Consider the following 18452-nt stretch of genomic DNA (forward strand, 5'->3'; position numbering starts at 1 on the left):
TCTTACCTCAATGAACTTTCTGCAGCGTAACCCCTCGATCCAACAGGACTAAAACTGACCAAAGGGTTCAAAAGTTATTTAGAAGGGGAGGGGACAGGAGCCAAACACACACACAGAAATTGCAGGAGGTTTCATTTTTTTGATGGAACCACCCTAGAAATCAATTCTCTTCCTTCGTGTAACTCTCTCCTAGTCAGTCATGCCAAGCTGGGAGGCAGCTGCTGTGCCTGTCCACTGTATTCGTGTACTTGGCCACCAGTGGTACTAGATAATGGGAAGTGATCATCCTGATCATGCATTAATGCACAGGGACCAGAATCTCACATCTACACCCCAATGACCTGTGGACTTGAAAATATATTCAACAAGGAGAAGTGTAACAAATTCAGATCACTCTAAGTAAGAATAATCTGGAAAAGCAGAAAGGAGGCTTCCTGCAACCATTGCCAAACAGACTTGAAAAGTTGCTACATTTTTGTAATTATTTTCTTACAGTAATTCAGATTACCATCAAGATGTCCAGAGACAACCCAAAAACTTAACGAGTTTGACACACAAGATCACGCAATAGCAAACAACACTGTAGAACTGATTAAGCTTGACTCTGAGCAGCAGCTTCTTTTTTTTTAAGGGAAGTTTCTCTTGGCATTAAGGCTCTAAGTTCTGTGAACTCGGAGCAAGCTATTAAGAAGATAAGTAAAAAACAGCAACAGAGATCAAAACAGATTAAAGTAACCGAGTAGCAGATGCAAAAGAGCATAGCTGCAGAAGAAATTGATGAGACTTCAGTAAACCTGCAGGAAATAACTCTCAGGTCTACAATGTCCCAGTTGATAGTCACAGGAATCCAAATTAAAACTGACACAAACAGCATCTTCAGAAAAAAGGAAGAGCATTACAGAGAAGTAAAGTGTCTCCAAGGAAGATACAGATATCATCTGGTAACTGTTGGGGTTTGTTTCTGGTTTAATATCTACATATAATTAAAGCTCTGGCTATCGTGTCTGTGGTACTCTTACATGAAGTACAGTTTTGCTTCTGCAAAAGCAAAGCCCTGGCAGGAATAGTGAACTCTGTTGTTTTCAAAGCATGCACGTTTTTCCCATTCACAAGTACTTGCTGATCAAACAAAATGCTATAGACTTGAAACATTCTCAGCTACTTGGTACTGGATATCATCATGAAAAGTGGAAGAAGCCATTGTGCTCTGTTTGATGTTCTAAAGAAAGCAGAATTGAGCTGTGGAAGTAGGCTACTTTCATTGGAGAATCCAAACCATACAATTGATTTAGACATGGTTTTAAAAAAGTTTCAGGAGTTACTAAGAAAACACATCCAGACTAATGCAAACACTGCTCTGACCTAAATGAAGTTTAAAATATGAATTGCTTGACAAACCTCGGAGAACCAACTCATTTGTTACATTTTTCTCCTCCACAGGAAAAAAAAAAAAAAACAAAGATGTCCTCTTAACAATACGGATTAGGTTAATTTTCTTAACATTTTACTGAAATAATCACTTTAATTGCCATTTTCTTTTAAGTTTCGTAAGAGTTCTTGCTCAGACCTATAGAATTTAGTAAGAATGACATCAGCAGGGTTTCACAGAAATGACCTCAGAACTTTTAATTGTTGTTATTTCTGAAGAAATTCAGAGAATAAGGCATGTCATAGTGTCCTGAACCCAGGACACATGATAAAAATTAAATTTAAAATGACAGATTAAAAAGTCTACTTTTTTATTAGGTCCAGTCAGCTTGAATTACTTCTTAGGTAGAATCTGAAGAGTACAAAGCAGCCTTTTTTACCCTGTGTTCATTTCCAAAATTCAATTTGAGTATTCATTAGTGAGATCACACTGCAAAGAAAGAAATGTTAACCAACCCATTGTGCAAGTTTGCTAATCCTGTGTTTACTACTTGCCCAAACTACCAAGAAGGTAAGGAGTTTCATTTCCATAAAGAAAAAATAGCATAAAATGAAGTAAATATATATATTTAAAGAAAGAGAAACTAGGCTATTAGAAATCCTTGGAAAAACCTGAATAATTGGGAAACACTAAATAAAACCTTTAAGGAGGTAGTTTTGAGAGAGATTTGAAAGAAGCTGGTATTTGTGGTGCTATTCTCTGTAAAGTAATAGTGAAATAGGACTACACTGGGCATATTCTGGATCAGAGGGATTGAAAGGCACAGAAAAATACTATCTTGGTCCAGGTTTTTTGAGGCAGGAAAAGGTTACTATTGCTTCTTCTGATCCTGCCTCGTGCTAAGGGGGGGTGGCTGCTGCTTAAATACAGTCCAAACATCACCCAGGGCAAAGGGGGGCTTTGTGTGGTCACGATACAAGTAGAAGTGCAAGTCAAAAGCAAATGTGTTGGGTTTTATATTTAGGGCCTGTAAGGCTAAATACATATTCTAGATATGGCACAGAGGACACCAGAGGACATACTTCTCTGCACATTATGCTGTCACACTGACAGAGACAAGAACCATCTTAAAAGCAATTACTGGAAGCTCAGTTTTACTCATTTTATGGCTTTGAGGGTGAGTTGCAAACCAGAAGAAATAAGTTTTGTCAACCCAATGTGTTTTGTTTGCTCACTTTGTGAGTCCCTCATGAGAGGATTAAAAGCCAAACAAACATACATGAAACAGCTGTGTTTGCGTTTAAAGAAACATGAATTGATTGAAGTAATGAGTAACCTCAAAAATAGTTTAGGAAGTTTATAGCATCCTTCAAACATTTTGTAGATTATAAGGATTTAACTAATTTAATTGTGCATGTAGTCTTTTATTACATTATCTGGAAATAAGGGGAAGGCACACTGCAGTTGTACATCTAAGTATAATGGGCAGAAATAAAATGTGAAATGTGAGTTAAATACTTGAGAAAGTTTTCTTGACAGTAAACCTACCTTCAGCTTCAAGTTTCCAGAGGACACAGTTCAGTTACACTTCTGCTCTTTCAAGAGAAAATTGGGGAAACCTATTGTAGAAGAAACCTGACAGCTGTGTCTCTGGCTTACTCCAGCTGTCCACCTCCCGCAAATCTACTGATACATCCAATAGATATATGAGCAGATGTTAGTATTTACAGTGTATTCTTTTTAGAGAAACACGACCAATAGGTTAGAGAATGCATAGGAGCCCCAAGAATGGTTGGGAAGGAAACATAGCACCTATAATGAGCCATCCCATGGCTGTGCTCAACTGGGGAAAATGAAAAGATGAAAGAAAGGAAGACCACATTATGGACATGTATAGTACATCTTTAAAGGAATTTGACATACGGTATGTTCCGTAGAACAAGACAAGGATTTCTCATCATATTCTTTATCAAGTGTGATTCCTAGGTTGTCAGAAATCACTGCTTAGACAGATTTTACTAGCCACTTGTTCCATTAAACTCTTTCAATAGTATATATTGTTGCATTCTGAAAACAATTGGTCATTTTGAAAGAGGAAATGCAACTTTCAGGACTACTTTGTTTTTAATTAATTTACTTTTCGGAACACCTTAGCAAAAAAAAATTACTAGGAAACTGTTTTCTCTGTATTTACCTTCAATTTCATGCCTAGAATTGATTTATATTCCTGATACATTTGACCCACTTATTTCTGGCTTTCTTCTGTGGAAATTAAAATCAATGCAAAAGGATCCGTTAAGCACTCTGTAACGACAATACAGGGCACTGTTCCGTAGCAAAGAATCTATTTCCTTTCATTTTTTTCCCTTGCCTGTAGGTTAAGCAACATCAACTCAGAGTTGTGTGCTAACAATAGAAATCAGGGAACATTCTGCAATGCACTAATATGCCTGGAAACCAATGAGCTATACAGCAGGCAAGTCCAAAACATGTATCTCATTAATCAATACCAGGTTTCTGGACAGTACACTTGCTTGCTGAATAAGTCCCACTGCTATTTAGACAATAAAGCAGGTAATCAGAACCAGATGATAGACACAGAACATTTATGATTTGCTTGGTTTAATTTTTCTGAAACTCTGGAGCAGACCCTGGTTTAAAGGAAAAAAAAAAAAAAAGTTCTAATTGAATTTAGATTTCCATGATGGTAGTTTAGCACACTAAATGAAAAATTCCCCTTAAATCAAGCCTTCACTGTGGATACATGAAGCTGTATGTGCAGGGAATACACAGCAACAGGCCAAGGGGCAGTGCTAAGTAATTAAATCTAGTCAGAGAAACTGTTCAATTCGCCAAATATTTAAAGTTGTTCAATACTAGATGCAGTTCTAGTGTTTGATTTTTACCAATCCAAATAAACCTAAGTTTCTCAGTCTTTCTCTGTTCAGAATTTAATATCATTAAAGTTACAAAGAGACCCAGTCCTTCCACATGAGTTAGAACACATGAAGGTAGACTATTTTATTGGGACAATTAAGATGTATTAGAAATTACTTACATAAAGTTTAGCAAAAAATAAAGACTTCTAGATCCCTTCAGAGAGTGGGAAATGGGGGTAGGAGAGGAGGCAGAAATTTCATGTCAAGGAGGTAGGCACCACATGGTCTTAATTAGCTGCTGTCAGTCTTGCCTGGATGCTCAGCAAGATCATGGAGCAGATCCACCTGGAAACTAAGCTAAGGCCCATAGAAAACAACAAAGTGACTAGTGACAATCAATATGGCTTCATTAAGGGCAAATCGTGCCTGACGTTTGGTAGCCTTCTATGATGGGCTTACAGCTTTAATGGATATGGGAAGAGCAAGTAACACCATCTGCCAGGTCTTCTGCAAGGCATTTGACACTGTCCCACATGACATCCTTGTCTCTAAACTTGAGAGGCATGGATTTCATGGATGGACAACTCAATGGATAAGGAATGGGCTGAGTGGTCACACTCAAAGTGTTGCATTCAACTGCTTTACATTCAAGTGGAGACCAGTGACAAGTGGTGCTTCTCATGGGTCAGTACTGGGACTGGCACTGTAGATTTATATTAGATATTAGGAAGAAGTTCTTCCCTGTGAGGGTGCTGAGGCCCTGGCACAGGTTGCCCAGAGAAGCTGTGGCTGCCCCATCTCTGGCAGTGTTCAAGGCCAGGTTGAATGGGGCTTGGAGCAACCTGCTCTAGTGGAAGGTGTCCCTGCCCATGGCAGGGGGTTGGATCTGGCTAAGCTTTAAGGTCCCTTTCAACTCAAACCATTCTGTGATTCTGGTTTTCTAGCACCACAGAAATACAAGAGGTTCCAAAAGTGTCCTACAAGTTCATTAAGTTTAATGACAGTCTCTATCTCCCCAAAGACCCAAGTTCCTAGATCTACCAAAACAAAAAAAGCAATCTTACTTGGACGGCAACTCAGCTACTTGTACATACACCCATGTTTAAGAGCACAAAGAAACCCCACTAAAGCCTACCTATAGAGTCAATCAGATGGAAAAGTTGGACAGAAAGTAAAAGTCTCAACTGGACAACCATATACATGATCTCAGTTCCTACTTGTAGTGTGTAATAAAGATTCAAAGTCATCAGGCATGTAATTATATTTGTACTTTGTGTCTTTGTTTTCCTAAGGTTGCGTGGCGTAGAAGAATTTACAGCTTTGAAATAACAGCGCATATATATAGATGCTTTTTCACATTTTCCATTACAATGTACCTCTCTATCTGTATGCATATGGAATGAATCCCAGTGTGGTGACATCTCAGAGTCATGAAAAATATATATTACTTTATGTCCTTAAGCTGCACTGTCTCCAAATAAAACATGTTATCTAACACACTCAGCATAAGCATTTAGCTACTGCAGTAGTTCCTAAACAGAAGCTAAGACCTGTAAATACAGTGGGGAAACCCAAACCATTTAATTCTGATAGAAGGCTCTTGCTCCATGGCACTGAAATTGTGTATTTTGGTATTAATTTTCTGCCTTCTTAGGGAAGCTAGAAAAAGATGTCACTAGACTGTATTTCAGTAGTCAAGAAACTTCTGAAATCTGTACTTGTGAATGATTAGGAGAAAAACCCCCAACCAACCAACCAAACACACACCAAAAAATCCCCAAACAAAAACCCTATCTGAAAAGCCTCTGCGTCAGGGACTTCCTAAAGGCTCATTTCTTGGGATCATTCGGGAAACTATCAGTATTACTGCAAATTTGAGGCTTCTCTGATAGAGAAGTTAAGGATCCTGCTGAGGAACTTGTTTCATGTGCCATACTGTTGAAAACCTTTTCAAAGTACAGCCTTTTAAGGAAACTGGGGAAAAATTTACAAGATGTTTATGTAAAGGATTAGGGAAATGTGTAATGAAAAAGGCATCTTGTACTGGGTAACAAAGGCCTCCTAGTGCATATCCGCTTGGAGGTAACTGTGCTCAGAAGAGCAGCAATGTCTCCAAGTACACTGGTAATATTTCAGTATCTATAATATACTGGCAACCTATGCCAGTATCTCACCACCCTCACAGGGAAGAGTTTCTTCCTAATGTCTAACCTAAATCTCCGCTCTTTCAGTTTACAGCCATCCCCATTGTCCTGCCACTACATGCCCTGGTAAAAATTCCCTCTCCAGATTTCTTGTAGGCCCCCTTTAGGTATTTGAAGACCATTTTAAGGCCTCCCTTGAGCCTTCTTTTCTCTAGGCTGAACAACCCAGTATTCTCAGCCTGTATTCATAGGAGAGGTTTTGAGGCCACAGACCCCCAGGACTAAAGCTAAAATCATGAATCATGACCATTTATGCTACCAAGAATGCTGATCTCACATGGGAACAATATTACTACTGTGGACAGTATACCAAAGCAGTTTAGAGTCTACTTTAATATTCTGTAGTTTTTAATTTCTCATACATGGCTTTAAATTTGTATTTTACCATATTTAATATTTTTCTTTTAGTAAACCAAAGCTGAAAACTATGCCTAGCTTCTCCTTAATCCCAACCGTTTATTCTCCAGATCAAAATCATACGATGTAAGGGTCATTTTTATTCCTTAACCACTGCTTCAGACATGTCTGCTCATTGAACCAGTCACAAGCTCACTGAAGTAGTCACAAGCACTTTTCTCCAGCTACAAGCACCTAAACAGATGAGAAAGCTGACACAGCAAATATGCTGTGGCTTGAATCGTTTACAAAAGGGATCTTTTGTGCTTAGCAATCTTCACAGTCGTGCAGAGAAAGGACAGTTTGACTAACCACAAAAAACAAAACAACTATTGAGTAATGCGCTGTCTTCATTTTACTGCTCTCATGTCCAGTTTTTAATGTGTTTTTCCAGTTTTTTCCTTTTAATTTTCCTACACAATTTACTTATTTTAATTATTCTGCTGAAGAACAAACCGCTCAGTAGATTGGTTTTGTAGTTTCACTGGAATATATTCCTACAAAGACCTCCAGGGCCACAGAAAGGACCAAAAGAAGAAACAGAAACAATCCTTAATCATTTACTTCCCACAAAGCACACTTTGTGCTGTGTGGCCTCTTTCTGCTGAAGTGTCTTTCAGACTGTCTCAAAGTGCACTTTTCTTCCTAGAAGAAAAAACCTGTCTAATAAGTAAGACGGAGAAAGCATGAAGTATGCCTCTCACCGAGTGCTTTTATCTCCAGTTTATGATCTATGGCCAACTATAGAGCTGAAAGAAAAATATATTGGTTTTCCTATTAAAAAATGTGCCTACACCAAGGATTTTATGTCATGTTTGAATTCCAAAAAGGGAAGATATTCAGAAAATAGCAACATACGCATCTCTTTTCATATCAACAAACTGCAACTTGGTTAGATTAATCGCAAAAGTAGCTTTAGAGCTTTCCGGGCTACTATGAAACAGGAAAAGTGTTTCCTTCCCCTAGTTCCTGAGAGCTGACTTCCTTCACGAGACTACATGTATTTCATATGGCCAAGCATGGAAGCAGCTTTCCTGCCCTCAGCTGCACCACATCGCCATGTTGTGGAGCAATAGAATTAATGGAAGCAAAGCAGAGCATGTAAATTCACCCTGTCCACTGCTGAAGGACGAAAAGTGCACGATGACTTACTTCCATTAGGCTCTGTGTTGCTAGAAACAATTTTAATTTTCAAGTTTTTCTGACCCCTATGATGCAAATTAGCCTTTAGACAGGTAGAGCCACTAAGGAGTTGGACACGTGGGAGAATTGGACTATGCCTTGGGGTTAATGGGGTTCATGTTATTCCCCTTGGTTTTGACTCCAGCAAGTCTGGCAGTCTGAACAAATAGGCAGTCAGAAGGCACGCAGGAGATGTGTAAGGGTGACTGTAGAGGTAAGAAGAAAGCACGGACTCTTTAGACGCTTATTTTTATTCCTTTTCCAAAGACTCCTCTCTTGGGCTGGCCTGGAAAAAAAAAAAAAATACCTCTTCCTGAAGAATTTAGGGTCTGTAAGCAGGAAAAGAAAACATGGAGGTTTAGAGTAAAAATGATAAAACAGAAACATTAACAGCTCTGCAGAACAAGTAGTTGGACACTAAGAAGAGACAGGACTCTACCTGAGACAGAGGTTTGAGGCTGAGGAGTGAGATTTCCCTGTTCCAAGCGGAGTGTTTGCCCATCTAAGTCATGCAGTCAGGAAGACAAAGTTATTTATCTGCAGTAACACACATCTCTGCTGTTACCAGTGTAACGGCACACGTTACCAGTGTAATGTACAGACATAATGGCTTGAATGGATAGTTTAGTATGAATGCATTACCAACTGAAGCCATTTGAACCTTTTCAGGAAACACAAACAACAGTCAATACACACAAGTTTTGGCCTGAGTCTGAATTTCAAAAGCAAAACATTCAGAACTGGCCTTCTGCAAGTAACCTGCAGACCAGCAGAAGAATCCCACAGTACAGGGTGGTCACATAACCACAGTGGCAAATCCTGTACAGTTACACCAAGTGATCACAGACAAGGCTTTGAGTTATTCTATGATTCAGGCAGCACAAAGGTATTAACATTACTGTCCACATTTTCTATCAGTGAGCACTGAACTTTGATTTCGAGGATGAAATACACTGTCTATTACTTGGATACAACAAAAAAATGGAGTTACCATGGAACTCTGTTCCATGGTTGTCAAAATCGATAGATTCTTACAGTACAATATGCAAAACATGTAGATTTTTATAGTATGAGTAATCCCATTCCTGTTTTAAATTGATTTTTCCCCAAGTACTTTAGTTGCATCAGAGTGATGTTAAACAACCTGTTTAGGCAGCAGTTTGATCCATCAAGCATAAGAAAACAGGCTTGTTCTGGGATTTTTTTAAACTCTTACCCATAGGAACAATTCAAGCAGCAAAAAGGTTATGATGCCAAAAGGGAAATTATACTAGACAGGACTAGACCACCCAGATACTTAAAACTGAAACACTTTGAGATATATCATCTGTAATCACACTACAATCACACAGCAGCTAAGGTGTGGAGATGACGACTTTTATAATTCTTTCCAAAAGCAGAAAGAATAAGCAATAATTAGTAGTGGTCCTTATTAAAAAGAGTAAAACATATTTTCTTTCAGGCAAGCAACTGAATTATTAGTGTTTGTAAAGTATAACAAGATCAATAGCAAACATGCTAGGAGTGACAAACACATCCCCACCCATGTGTTACAGAGACCTGCATTAATTTTACCCCTTTGAAACCCAGTTTGAATTAAGAACTACATAAAACTTTGATGTAAAGCAAATAATTGTTCTGCTCAGAACACAAGCTGGTTTTGTGCTTTGAAGATGTGTGACAGTAAAGAGAGGGAAGTCACAAATTATTTCCATGGGAAACACATGACTCCACAGTACTCCTATCATTGCTCAGACATCTACTCCTGAGTCTCCTGATTACATTGTGGAAGGATGTGAAACCTCAGAAGTATTATTTCTTGTATATTTTCATATATCATGAGCACAATGAATGTGACTGCTCCCAGGAGCAAATCACAGAGCATGCTTATTACTAGAATCAGAATGCACTAAACTCAGGGTTTGATCTATTTAAATAGACTATTTACAGCTAAGGTTTCCTTTATGAAGGAACTTCCTCTTCTGAAATCTCCAGTATTTTTTTTTTGGCACATTTACAGTTTGATAGTACATGTATACTTACATGAGGATGCACCATTACGCATAGTGCACGTATTATGAGTTTGGCACTAAACAGCAAAAGCTGATATAGCATAATTCATTTTCCTTTCAATGTGTAGCTCTCCACCAGGGACAACCACCAAAACTTAGCAGAGAAATCCACCTCCCCTGTGTTGAGGCCTGAGTATTTTCAGGACTTTAAAAAAACAAATTGCATTTCTGATGCTGTAGTAAATAAATTGAATGAAAAATAACTTTCACCAAAAGGCAGAAACACCTGACTGGCTAACTTTAGCAGATGACATGTAAGAAAATGTATTCTTATAGCTTTATAGGCAGACAGATTATATGATTTTACATACCCTACTGGATTTTATCATGCTCTAAATAAGTTTCCAATATGTACCTCTCAAAGTGTCTGAGTATTGTCACAATTTCTTCCTGCCCAGTGCCTCTTAGCAATACGCAGCCATTCTGCACTTGCTACCTGTTATCCCTGTCTTTCTGGCAAGTGACTCTACAATGTGACAAATGACTTTTGGCCCATGATACCAATTCTACAAAACCACTTTTTAATTACACTGTCATTTGAGAATCCCTTCTTATCCTATCTTCTGAAATTACTTAAAACTAATATTATAAATGTATTTATAACTCATAAAATATTTATCTTTGGTTATAAGCCTGTCTTTTATTATTTATTATTATTATTATTCTTTTTATTTCTAGCTTGTGTTACAAAAAAATAAATAACTTCTCTGAAAGAGTGCAAACAGGGTCTAGGGGTTTGTGGGTTCATTGCAGAGCATATGCAAGGTGAAAGAGGACATTAGCTCTTTTCAAGGCAAAAATAAAGATCATGTGAGAAATGTGCCAACTCTCCACAGATAACCAATAGACAGCAATTTGACTTCCTAATTGCATTTCTGTTTTTCCAAGGGCAGAGGAAAGAGAAGAGCTTCAAGGAAATGAAACTCCCCAATTACAAGTATCAGCATAATTATATTTGCTATATCTGTTCTGAGAAACGTGAAATTTTCCTTCTAAGTAAAGAAATAACCACAAATATTCTAACAAGTGATCCTAAGGCAAAGGGTACCACATGAATTTTCTGATTCACATAGACATAATGTTTGGAGTTCACAGATCCTCGTATTTAAAGTCATAGTAAGCCCTCCTGACATTGAATAAGCACTGGGAGCAGGCTCTTCAAGAGCTAGTGCATCCTTGTTATTCACAGCCTCTGAACAAGCAGAAGAACCTGCTCTCCAGCACAACCTTTCTTCCCTATCAATGGCTGCATGGGAGACATATTTCATGACTGAAGTTCATTGTGTTAAATTAATCATAAACTTGGTACGCTGCAGATGATGTTTTATACATCACTGACCTCATAACCACATCTTTTTGATTTGCATAGAAATGTTTTACTGTATCCTGCATCTCTCTTAATACTTCCTTAAATGGAAGTATTTTCACTATTTTATTCATAAATTTGTATTTGAAGCCTAACAACATATAATGATGACTACTAATGTTCCATCAAAAGTAGCTTAAAAATTTCCAATAATAGATACACTGTGACAGGACTGTAGCATAAGAACTGAGCCCTGTGTCATGCTCTGCTTACAGATGCAGTGCTCCGGGGAAGATGAAGGGGAAAATGGTGAAGGTGCAGGCAGGAGCTCTGAGCTGTTTCTTAATGAATCCTTTTAAAGTGCTACCACTTCCTTGGAAGCTCAGGGGAAGAACAAATTAAAGCTAGGATATCAAGCTAAAGATGATCACCAGGTCTGAATGTTAAAGGAATGTTTAAAGTTGGCTAACTGCTAGTTCATAGAGAACATTTGTGTCCTCTCTGTTAGAGAGCAGGACAGCTGAAATTTCCACCTTGTTGGTAGCTGTTAAGCAGAAGTCCTCCAGAATCTAACAATTCATTGTTGCTTTTCTGCAATGGGTAATTAATAGCAATCTGTTCTCAAAACACGAGAGCTACTTTTTAGATTGCTGGTTACTGCTGATAATTTTTTTCTTGTGTCCTCAGCCAGTCAACAGAACCCAGGCTGTTTTGAAGAACTTCTATTTTTCAGTTGCAGTCTCTCCACATTAACTGTATAGTTTTCCTGGCTTCTGGTTAACTCAGGAAACAGAACCAATAATGAGCACTATTACAGGCAAAAGGAGAAACAATTGAGTTGAAGCACCATTAGGTTCATAAAGCTTAAATCATTCTCATGATTGTTACCCATCATTCTTTTCATGTGAAGCCTATCTTCAATTTGCAAAAACTTTAAAAATCCTAACAACTCAATTATTATTATTTTGCCTCAAAGCAAGAAATTGCTTCCTATTCAAGGAGATACAAAACAGCTGCTGCAGAACATAGTAATGTGACTTGATTATTAAAATTCAGGTTTGTGTTTTAATGCATTCAAGATACGTATTAGCAGTAATAAACCTGTCTCATAGCAGGCAACACACATTTCCTCACTCTGTGAGTAGGTCTTCTGCTTGTGTCGATAAAGAATCAAAGTCTGCGGAAGAAAAAGTGGGCTAATACTCTGTGATCAGATGTAATTGTCATCCTAATAATACTTTAGTAGTAAGACAGGCAATGCTTTTGATCTCTTCTCATTCCTCAAGGCAATAGTCTATGCAGGGAATCTGCGTAAAGTGCTTGCTGCAATAGTTTAAAATTAAAGTTTACATGATAAATGTTTAGGCCTCAAATCAATAGCCTTAGCAGATTTGTGTCATTTAATCTTTATGCTTATATCCTTCTCATTCTAATAATAAACATTTTCAGAATCTGAAATGAAATATGAGTGGTAAAGGCAATATTGTTATATCTTTTAAATGGTGGAAGGCCCTGTACAGATGTCCCTCTGTTTTCATTAAACAGTGTTATGCAGGTAAAGTGATTTCAGAGCCTACTTTGAAAGGGTGTTTCGTTTTCTAAAACGACTGGCATGTACAGTTTGAATAGCATGATGTTTTACGTAGAAGAATAAAGTTAAAGCAGGTAAAAGCAATTCACATCTCCATCCAGAAGCACAATGTGAGCTGGTAAGGGACTTTCTTACATGGAGATAAAAAACCACAAACCAAATAATGCTGATAGAAAAGGCTGTCACCACCTAGGAATTTCACAAGAACCTTCGCTACAAGAATCTAAAATAAATGCAAGACACTGTAAAATTGTTACCTTTACCAGTGCTCTGTATTGCCACAGATTTATAGAATTTATAGAAGGATCTGTTTGAAGTGTTTGGAACTTTCAAGACTTTTTAGCCATTTCTCTAGGTATTAACAGAGCAGTTTCAAGAGCCAATTTTAGTTTTTCCCCCACAAAAAAAGATACAGGTATAACGTCAAATGTTCTCTGTCAACTTCCCAGGGACTGAAACAGGGAGACATTCAAAACAGCCATGGCAAGGCTCCAGCAGTGGTAGGAGGAAAGCTTTGTCGTGCCTGCCAAGAATCCCAGCGATGGAGAGCAGAGAGCTGAACTTTGCCTCACATAGTGGCTGACAAGCCCTGAGGTTTGTACGGCTTTCATTTGGGGTTACTTGCTTACAAAAATGTAAATGCTGTGGGAATCCAGGGAGGAAAATAGCTTTAATTGTAAATTGCTAATTCAAACTGCATTAAGCCAGTAGTTACAGGTCAGTTTTCTCTATGGTATCCAGCTACTAGACTTCTTCTAACATACCTTCTCATAAACACTTCCCTCTCAGTCATATTGACTGACAGAGTGGCTTTATTCATTTCTTGACCTAAAGGGCCCTTCTTTGCCAGAAATAGCCAAGAGAAAACCTCACGTGACATACCTTACATTTGCATTTCACTGCCAAAGTGCTTAATCTGGCCCATGAACAGCTGAGTGAACACAAGAGCCACAAAACTTTCAACAGGCATTTTCTTAAGTTACCTTTGCCAAAGGACAAGTGATTTATTCTTGGAGGGTTTTGTTTCTTAGTTATTTGGTTTGTTGCTATTCCTGTGCTGTGATGTGACATAACATTCATTCTCACCATTTCATTCTCATACATCTTGTACCACTCCACCCCTCCCCTAAACCCCCCCCCCCCCCCCCCAAAATACAAATCAGCAGGCTGGGACTACAGTGTTAAGGAAGTTTTGTTTGAATTTGATTTAAATCACAGAACAGCTACAACCAAAATAACTAGGGTTTTGTTACCACTTGAGTAAAAAGTCAAATAAATTTTTTTGGGGGTTGACATTTAAAAGCATTTTAACATTCCACTTTGCAGAGTTACATCTGTGTAGAGAATGGTCTTTTTTCAATCATGCCTTGGATAAGGCTTAATATTCTGGCTTTCCCAAAATATTTTTTGGAGTGTGGGTTCTTTTGTTGTTAATTTTTTTGTTGGCTTTGCCAAGAACATTCAAGCGTTTGAGGCTTAGTGAGACCCTTTCCCTCCCTTCTCCCAGTTCAGTCACTGAACCAACATCTAGTTTTATAGCCTAGGTGGAAGCCTTACTTTAGTTCTAGATCATGGACTGAATCTGCAAAGGCATTTAGGTGCCTAACTCCCATGTGATCAACAGGAATCACTAACCTCTGCTGAGAGCTGTGATTATTCTTCGTTTTCTCAGTGAACACTGTGCTATCACACCAGATTCTTTCCACCTCTCATTCTCTGCCCCTCCCTGCAAAGGAAATACCATGAAATCTTTCTCTGGAGAAACATGTTTGATTTCAAGGATACTGGAAGTTGCCCTTTACAATCCCACTAATCTTAATGCCCCACAGAAGACAAATAGTCTGGGCAGTCCCTGGCATGGTCACTTCGGCGGGGAGCTGGAAGGCTACTTGTTGGGCTCAGGCCATCTCACAACCCTGTAGATTGTAGAGGCTCCCAGGGTCAGCACCCTGCACACAGGCTCTTCCTCTCTGTGCAAGGAATGGGGTGGATGTGCCAAGGGGCATCAGATGTGCTGCATCCTATTTTCTGGCTGAAAATTGAGGGGGAGCTGTGAAAGCTCAAAGTTTATGAGACAAGTGGGCTATTGTAGCAAGGAGGCCAAAGTGCTTTCCCATAGAAGAGCACCATGTCAGGATTCTTCCCTGGGAAACTGAAAGAAAAGGTGCTCCTGCTCAGGCTATTAGCCAGCTACCCAGTGAGATGGTAGGGCAGTGGGGAGAGGGGATCTGTGCTAAGCATTCCTGTGGGAATAAAGAAAGGGAACTTACAAACTGCTGAGGTGTCCATCACATGAGTTTTGTCTCCTTATTAGCTCTACTCAAGATTTTTATGTCAAAGGCATTGTTTGCTGGTAATGATGTTGTATTTCTACTATACAGCATGAATCCTCAACACATGATGGTAGTGCACACCTCACTGCAGATTAAAGAGCAGCTCACTCAAACATCCCACATTTTAAGATAGTTGAATTCTATCTTTCTCATTATGTTCTGATTTCCTATCAGTTCAAATTTCCAGCTTTACAGCTGACCTCTCTGATCATCGTATTTTTCTCTTCTCAATGTTAAAGGAGTAAATGTAACCAGAACCCCAATCCAGGAAATACATAAAAGTTGCTTCCTTTCTATTAGTAGCCTTAAGAAGATTACTAATCCTCCCACCTGTGTGCAAAGTGACATAAGAGTAGTATGGTACAATACAAAAGAGTTGACCAAGCCATGGTTATATTTCATTGCAGGTCTCTTTAGGTCAAACTTAATTTTCTCACAAGAATTAAAGTACCTTAAAGAGTGCCATAAATAATTTTATTCAATGGGAATACCTTTTATGTTCACTGCATCCATTTGACTGAGCCCTCTCACTATACTGGGTAACTCAGGGTGCTCCCATACTTATTAATGAGTGATATATTAATAGATTTACCATATAACCACAGATAAAGTAGGATAGGAAAACTCTAACCAGGAAACACATGATAGTGACTCTTAAAATACTCTGGGTTTGAACTTCTTGCTGGCTAGGAAACTGCTGAATCATGCCCTTAACCTCGTACCAAAAATAGCATTTCATTTGGCAAAACACATACAAGGTGCTAATGTTCCCTATTGTTGAAAGCCTGCTGAAACAGCTGCTGATCACAAAGGAACAAGCATTCTCCTAACTTCTGTTCCTCCTTGAGAGGAAGAGAATAGCAAGTATGTTTTCTCCTACAGTAGTTCCCCCTATCACAACATTAGCTTTGAATAGAAAAAGAAAGTGCCCCAAACATTTTCAAAGCTTTCTATGAGCTTTCTAAGTTTGAGACACCTTAGAAGAAACTTTAGTTCCCTTTTTATACACACACACGTCAATGACGAGTAGTACATATCTCATCTCTCAGCTGTAGTCCTCTCTGGTGAGACTGTGGTAACTTGCATGGCCTGTAAGTTACTTTTTAGACCCAAGAGGAGAAAAGAGCCTTTCTTGATCATTTAAATAAGGTTGAATTAATAAGAGGAAAGTGGTTCTCTCTGAGGCTTTAGAAAAGGTACAGGCTAAATGCCTGTAACAAGGAAGAAGACATTTTAAGAAGTTGAGTTCAAAAGCTCTAGCTAGAGTTAATTATATTCTCTAATAGGCTTTGTAATGACTGTGTTTCCTGGCCTTTGGCATCCCATAGGTGGAAGGAGAGACAAGAGCTGCTCTCTGATTTTCTCTGGGTGCCTTGTTACCTTCTCCCTTATTCCTTCTGCCCTGGTGTGACAGAGCCCTAGACTGAAGTCCTGGGTTTATCAGCAGAAAAGGGTGCCTTGCAGGCTGCTGGTATGAACTTGGCAAAGTCTAAGGTGGCCAAGCACTTGGCACAGCACAAGTTTCATTCTCTTTCTGGCCTGTTCTTGTTAAAAGCCTGCTGAAACAGCTGCTGATCACAAAGGATGAACGAGCATTCTCCTAATCTCTCTGCCTGCTTGAGAGGCAGAGAGTATGTTTTTTCGTACAGTAGCTCTCCCTTTCACAGCATTAGCTTGCCAGTGTGCTGGGTCTCTTGTGTTGGCTCAGACATACCACAGCTGCTGCTGGCCTCACCCAGTGAGTGTCACCTCTGCTGGAGGGATGTCATGCCGAGAAGCCCCTTCATCCGAGCTGCCAGAGAAAAGGCACTGAGAAATTGTTACGAGAAGACTAAGAAGGGAAGAAAGATCATTGCAGTTTTCTCTGCTCAGTCTGGGAGTGTTTCTTCCCACCCCTCTGCTTGACTTGACGTCTCCACAAGTGGCTGACTTCCACCCATGTAATATCTGACCATTTAAAAGAACAAAAAGTATATTACCCTTTAACCATCTACTCTGTAACCTTTATACAAGAGTTTGGGTGTCACAGAATGAAACATTCTCAAGCACTTTTTATTACAGGAGTGGTAAGAAAAAAGCCTGTGGTGACGCAGCCACTTGAAGTTGCAGCTCTTGCATTTTGTCTGTAACTTACATATAATCATGTAATTTTTCTTGCAAATAAAACCTGTCTTTGAAAAGACAAATAATCTCTAGGCAGGAAGCGTGGGCAGCGTGGCTCTCCAGTCTCCATGGAGGGCAGTTTACTCAGAAAGCAGAGGATGGTATTTCCAGTTTCCTTTATGGAACTTTAAGCTGCGGTAGGTTGGACACATGAGGTCTGTTGAAGGGATGTGCTGAGTTTATTTGCTGTTTTATCAAGGCTGCCTGGCACAGGCCATCTGCCATATCCACACTATAGAGAGGGTTATAAGTACTTTGTGCTATATATTTCTGCTATACAGGATGAACCCTTAACACATGGTGATTACAGTTACCTTTGTGTTATGTATTTCTCACAAGTTCATGAGTAATTCACTGAACTCTTTAGCACAGCTGTAATTAGGTAATTCCTCTTGGTCTCTGTCCAATAGTTTACTCATTTTTTTCCTGAAATCCACAAACACATTTTGCTTCTTGTCCTACTTCTTTAAGATTTCAACAGCAGATGACTGAGACTATCAGAGTCCAGAAACCTGGATGCATTCATTAAGCCCAAGACACAAAGAACCTGTATTAACGAACCTTCAGTCAGTATCCTTAGGACGGCACAAAACTGTCTCACTCCAGATAGCTTCAGATGCAGGAGTAAGCTCTAGATACGGTTTACTGCAGTGTGACAAGTGATGCTTCAGGGTATGAGAGCAGGGAAAGATGGGAACATTCGCTAAATAAATGAAGCATCTGAAGTTTGCAGGAATTTAAACAATGACTAGGAGAGAGGTTATCACATGGAAACCAATGAATCTCATTCTGCAGTATCTGTGTCCTCTGTCACATGCTCCTGGTGGGCTGCCATACCTCCCACTTCATTAACATTTTATACACTTTTATCATGCCAGTCTGAGCTCTCCAATACTCTCTTCTACAAGCACTGGACATATATTCCTTTACAGAAACTGCTTTCTCCCAATCCTCTCT

The sequence above is a fragment of the Pezoporus wallicus genome, unplaced genomic scaffold, assembly GCF_028554395.1.
Source record: "Pezoporus wallicus isolate ANWC-B61680 ecotype Strahan unplaced genomic scaffold, APGP_CSIRO_Pwel_v1 contig_4710, whole genome shotgun sequence".
Lineage (NCBI taxonomy): Eukaryota > Metazoa > Chordata > Aves > Psittaciformes > Psittacidae > Pezoporus > Pezoporus wallicus.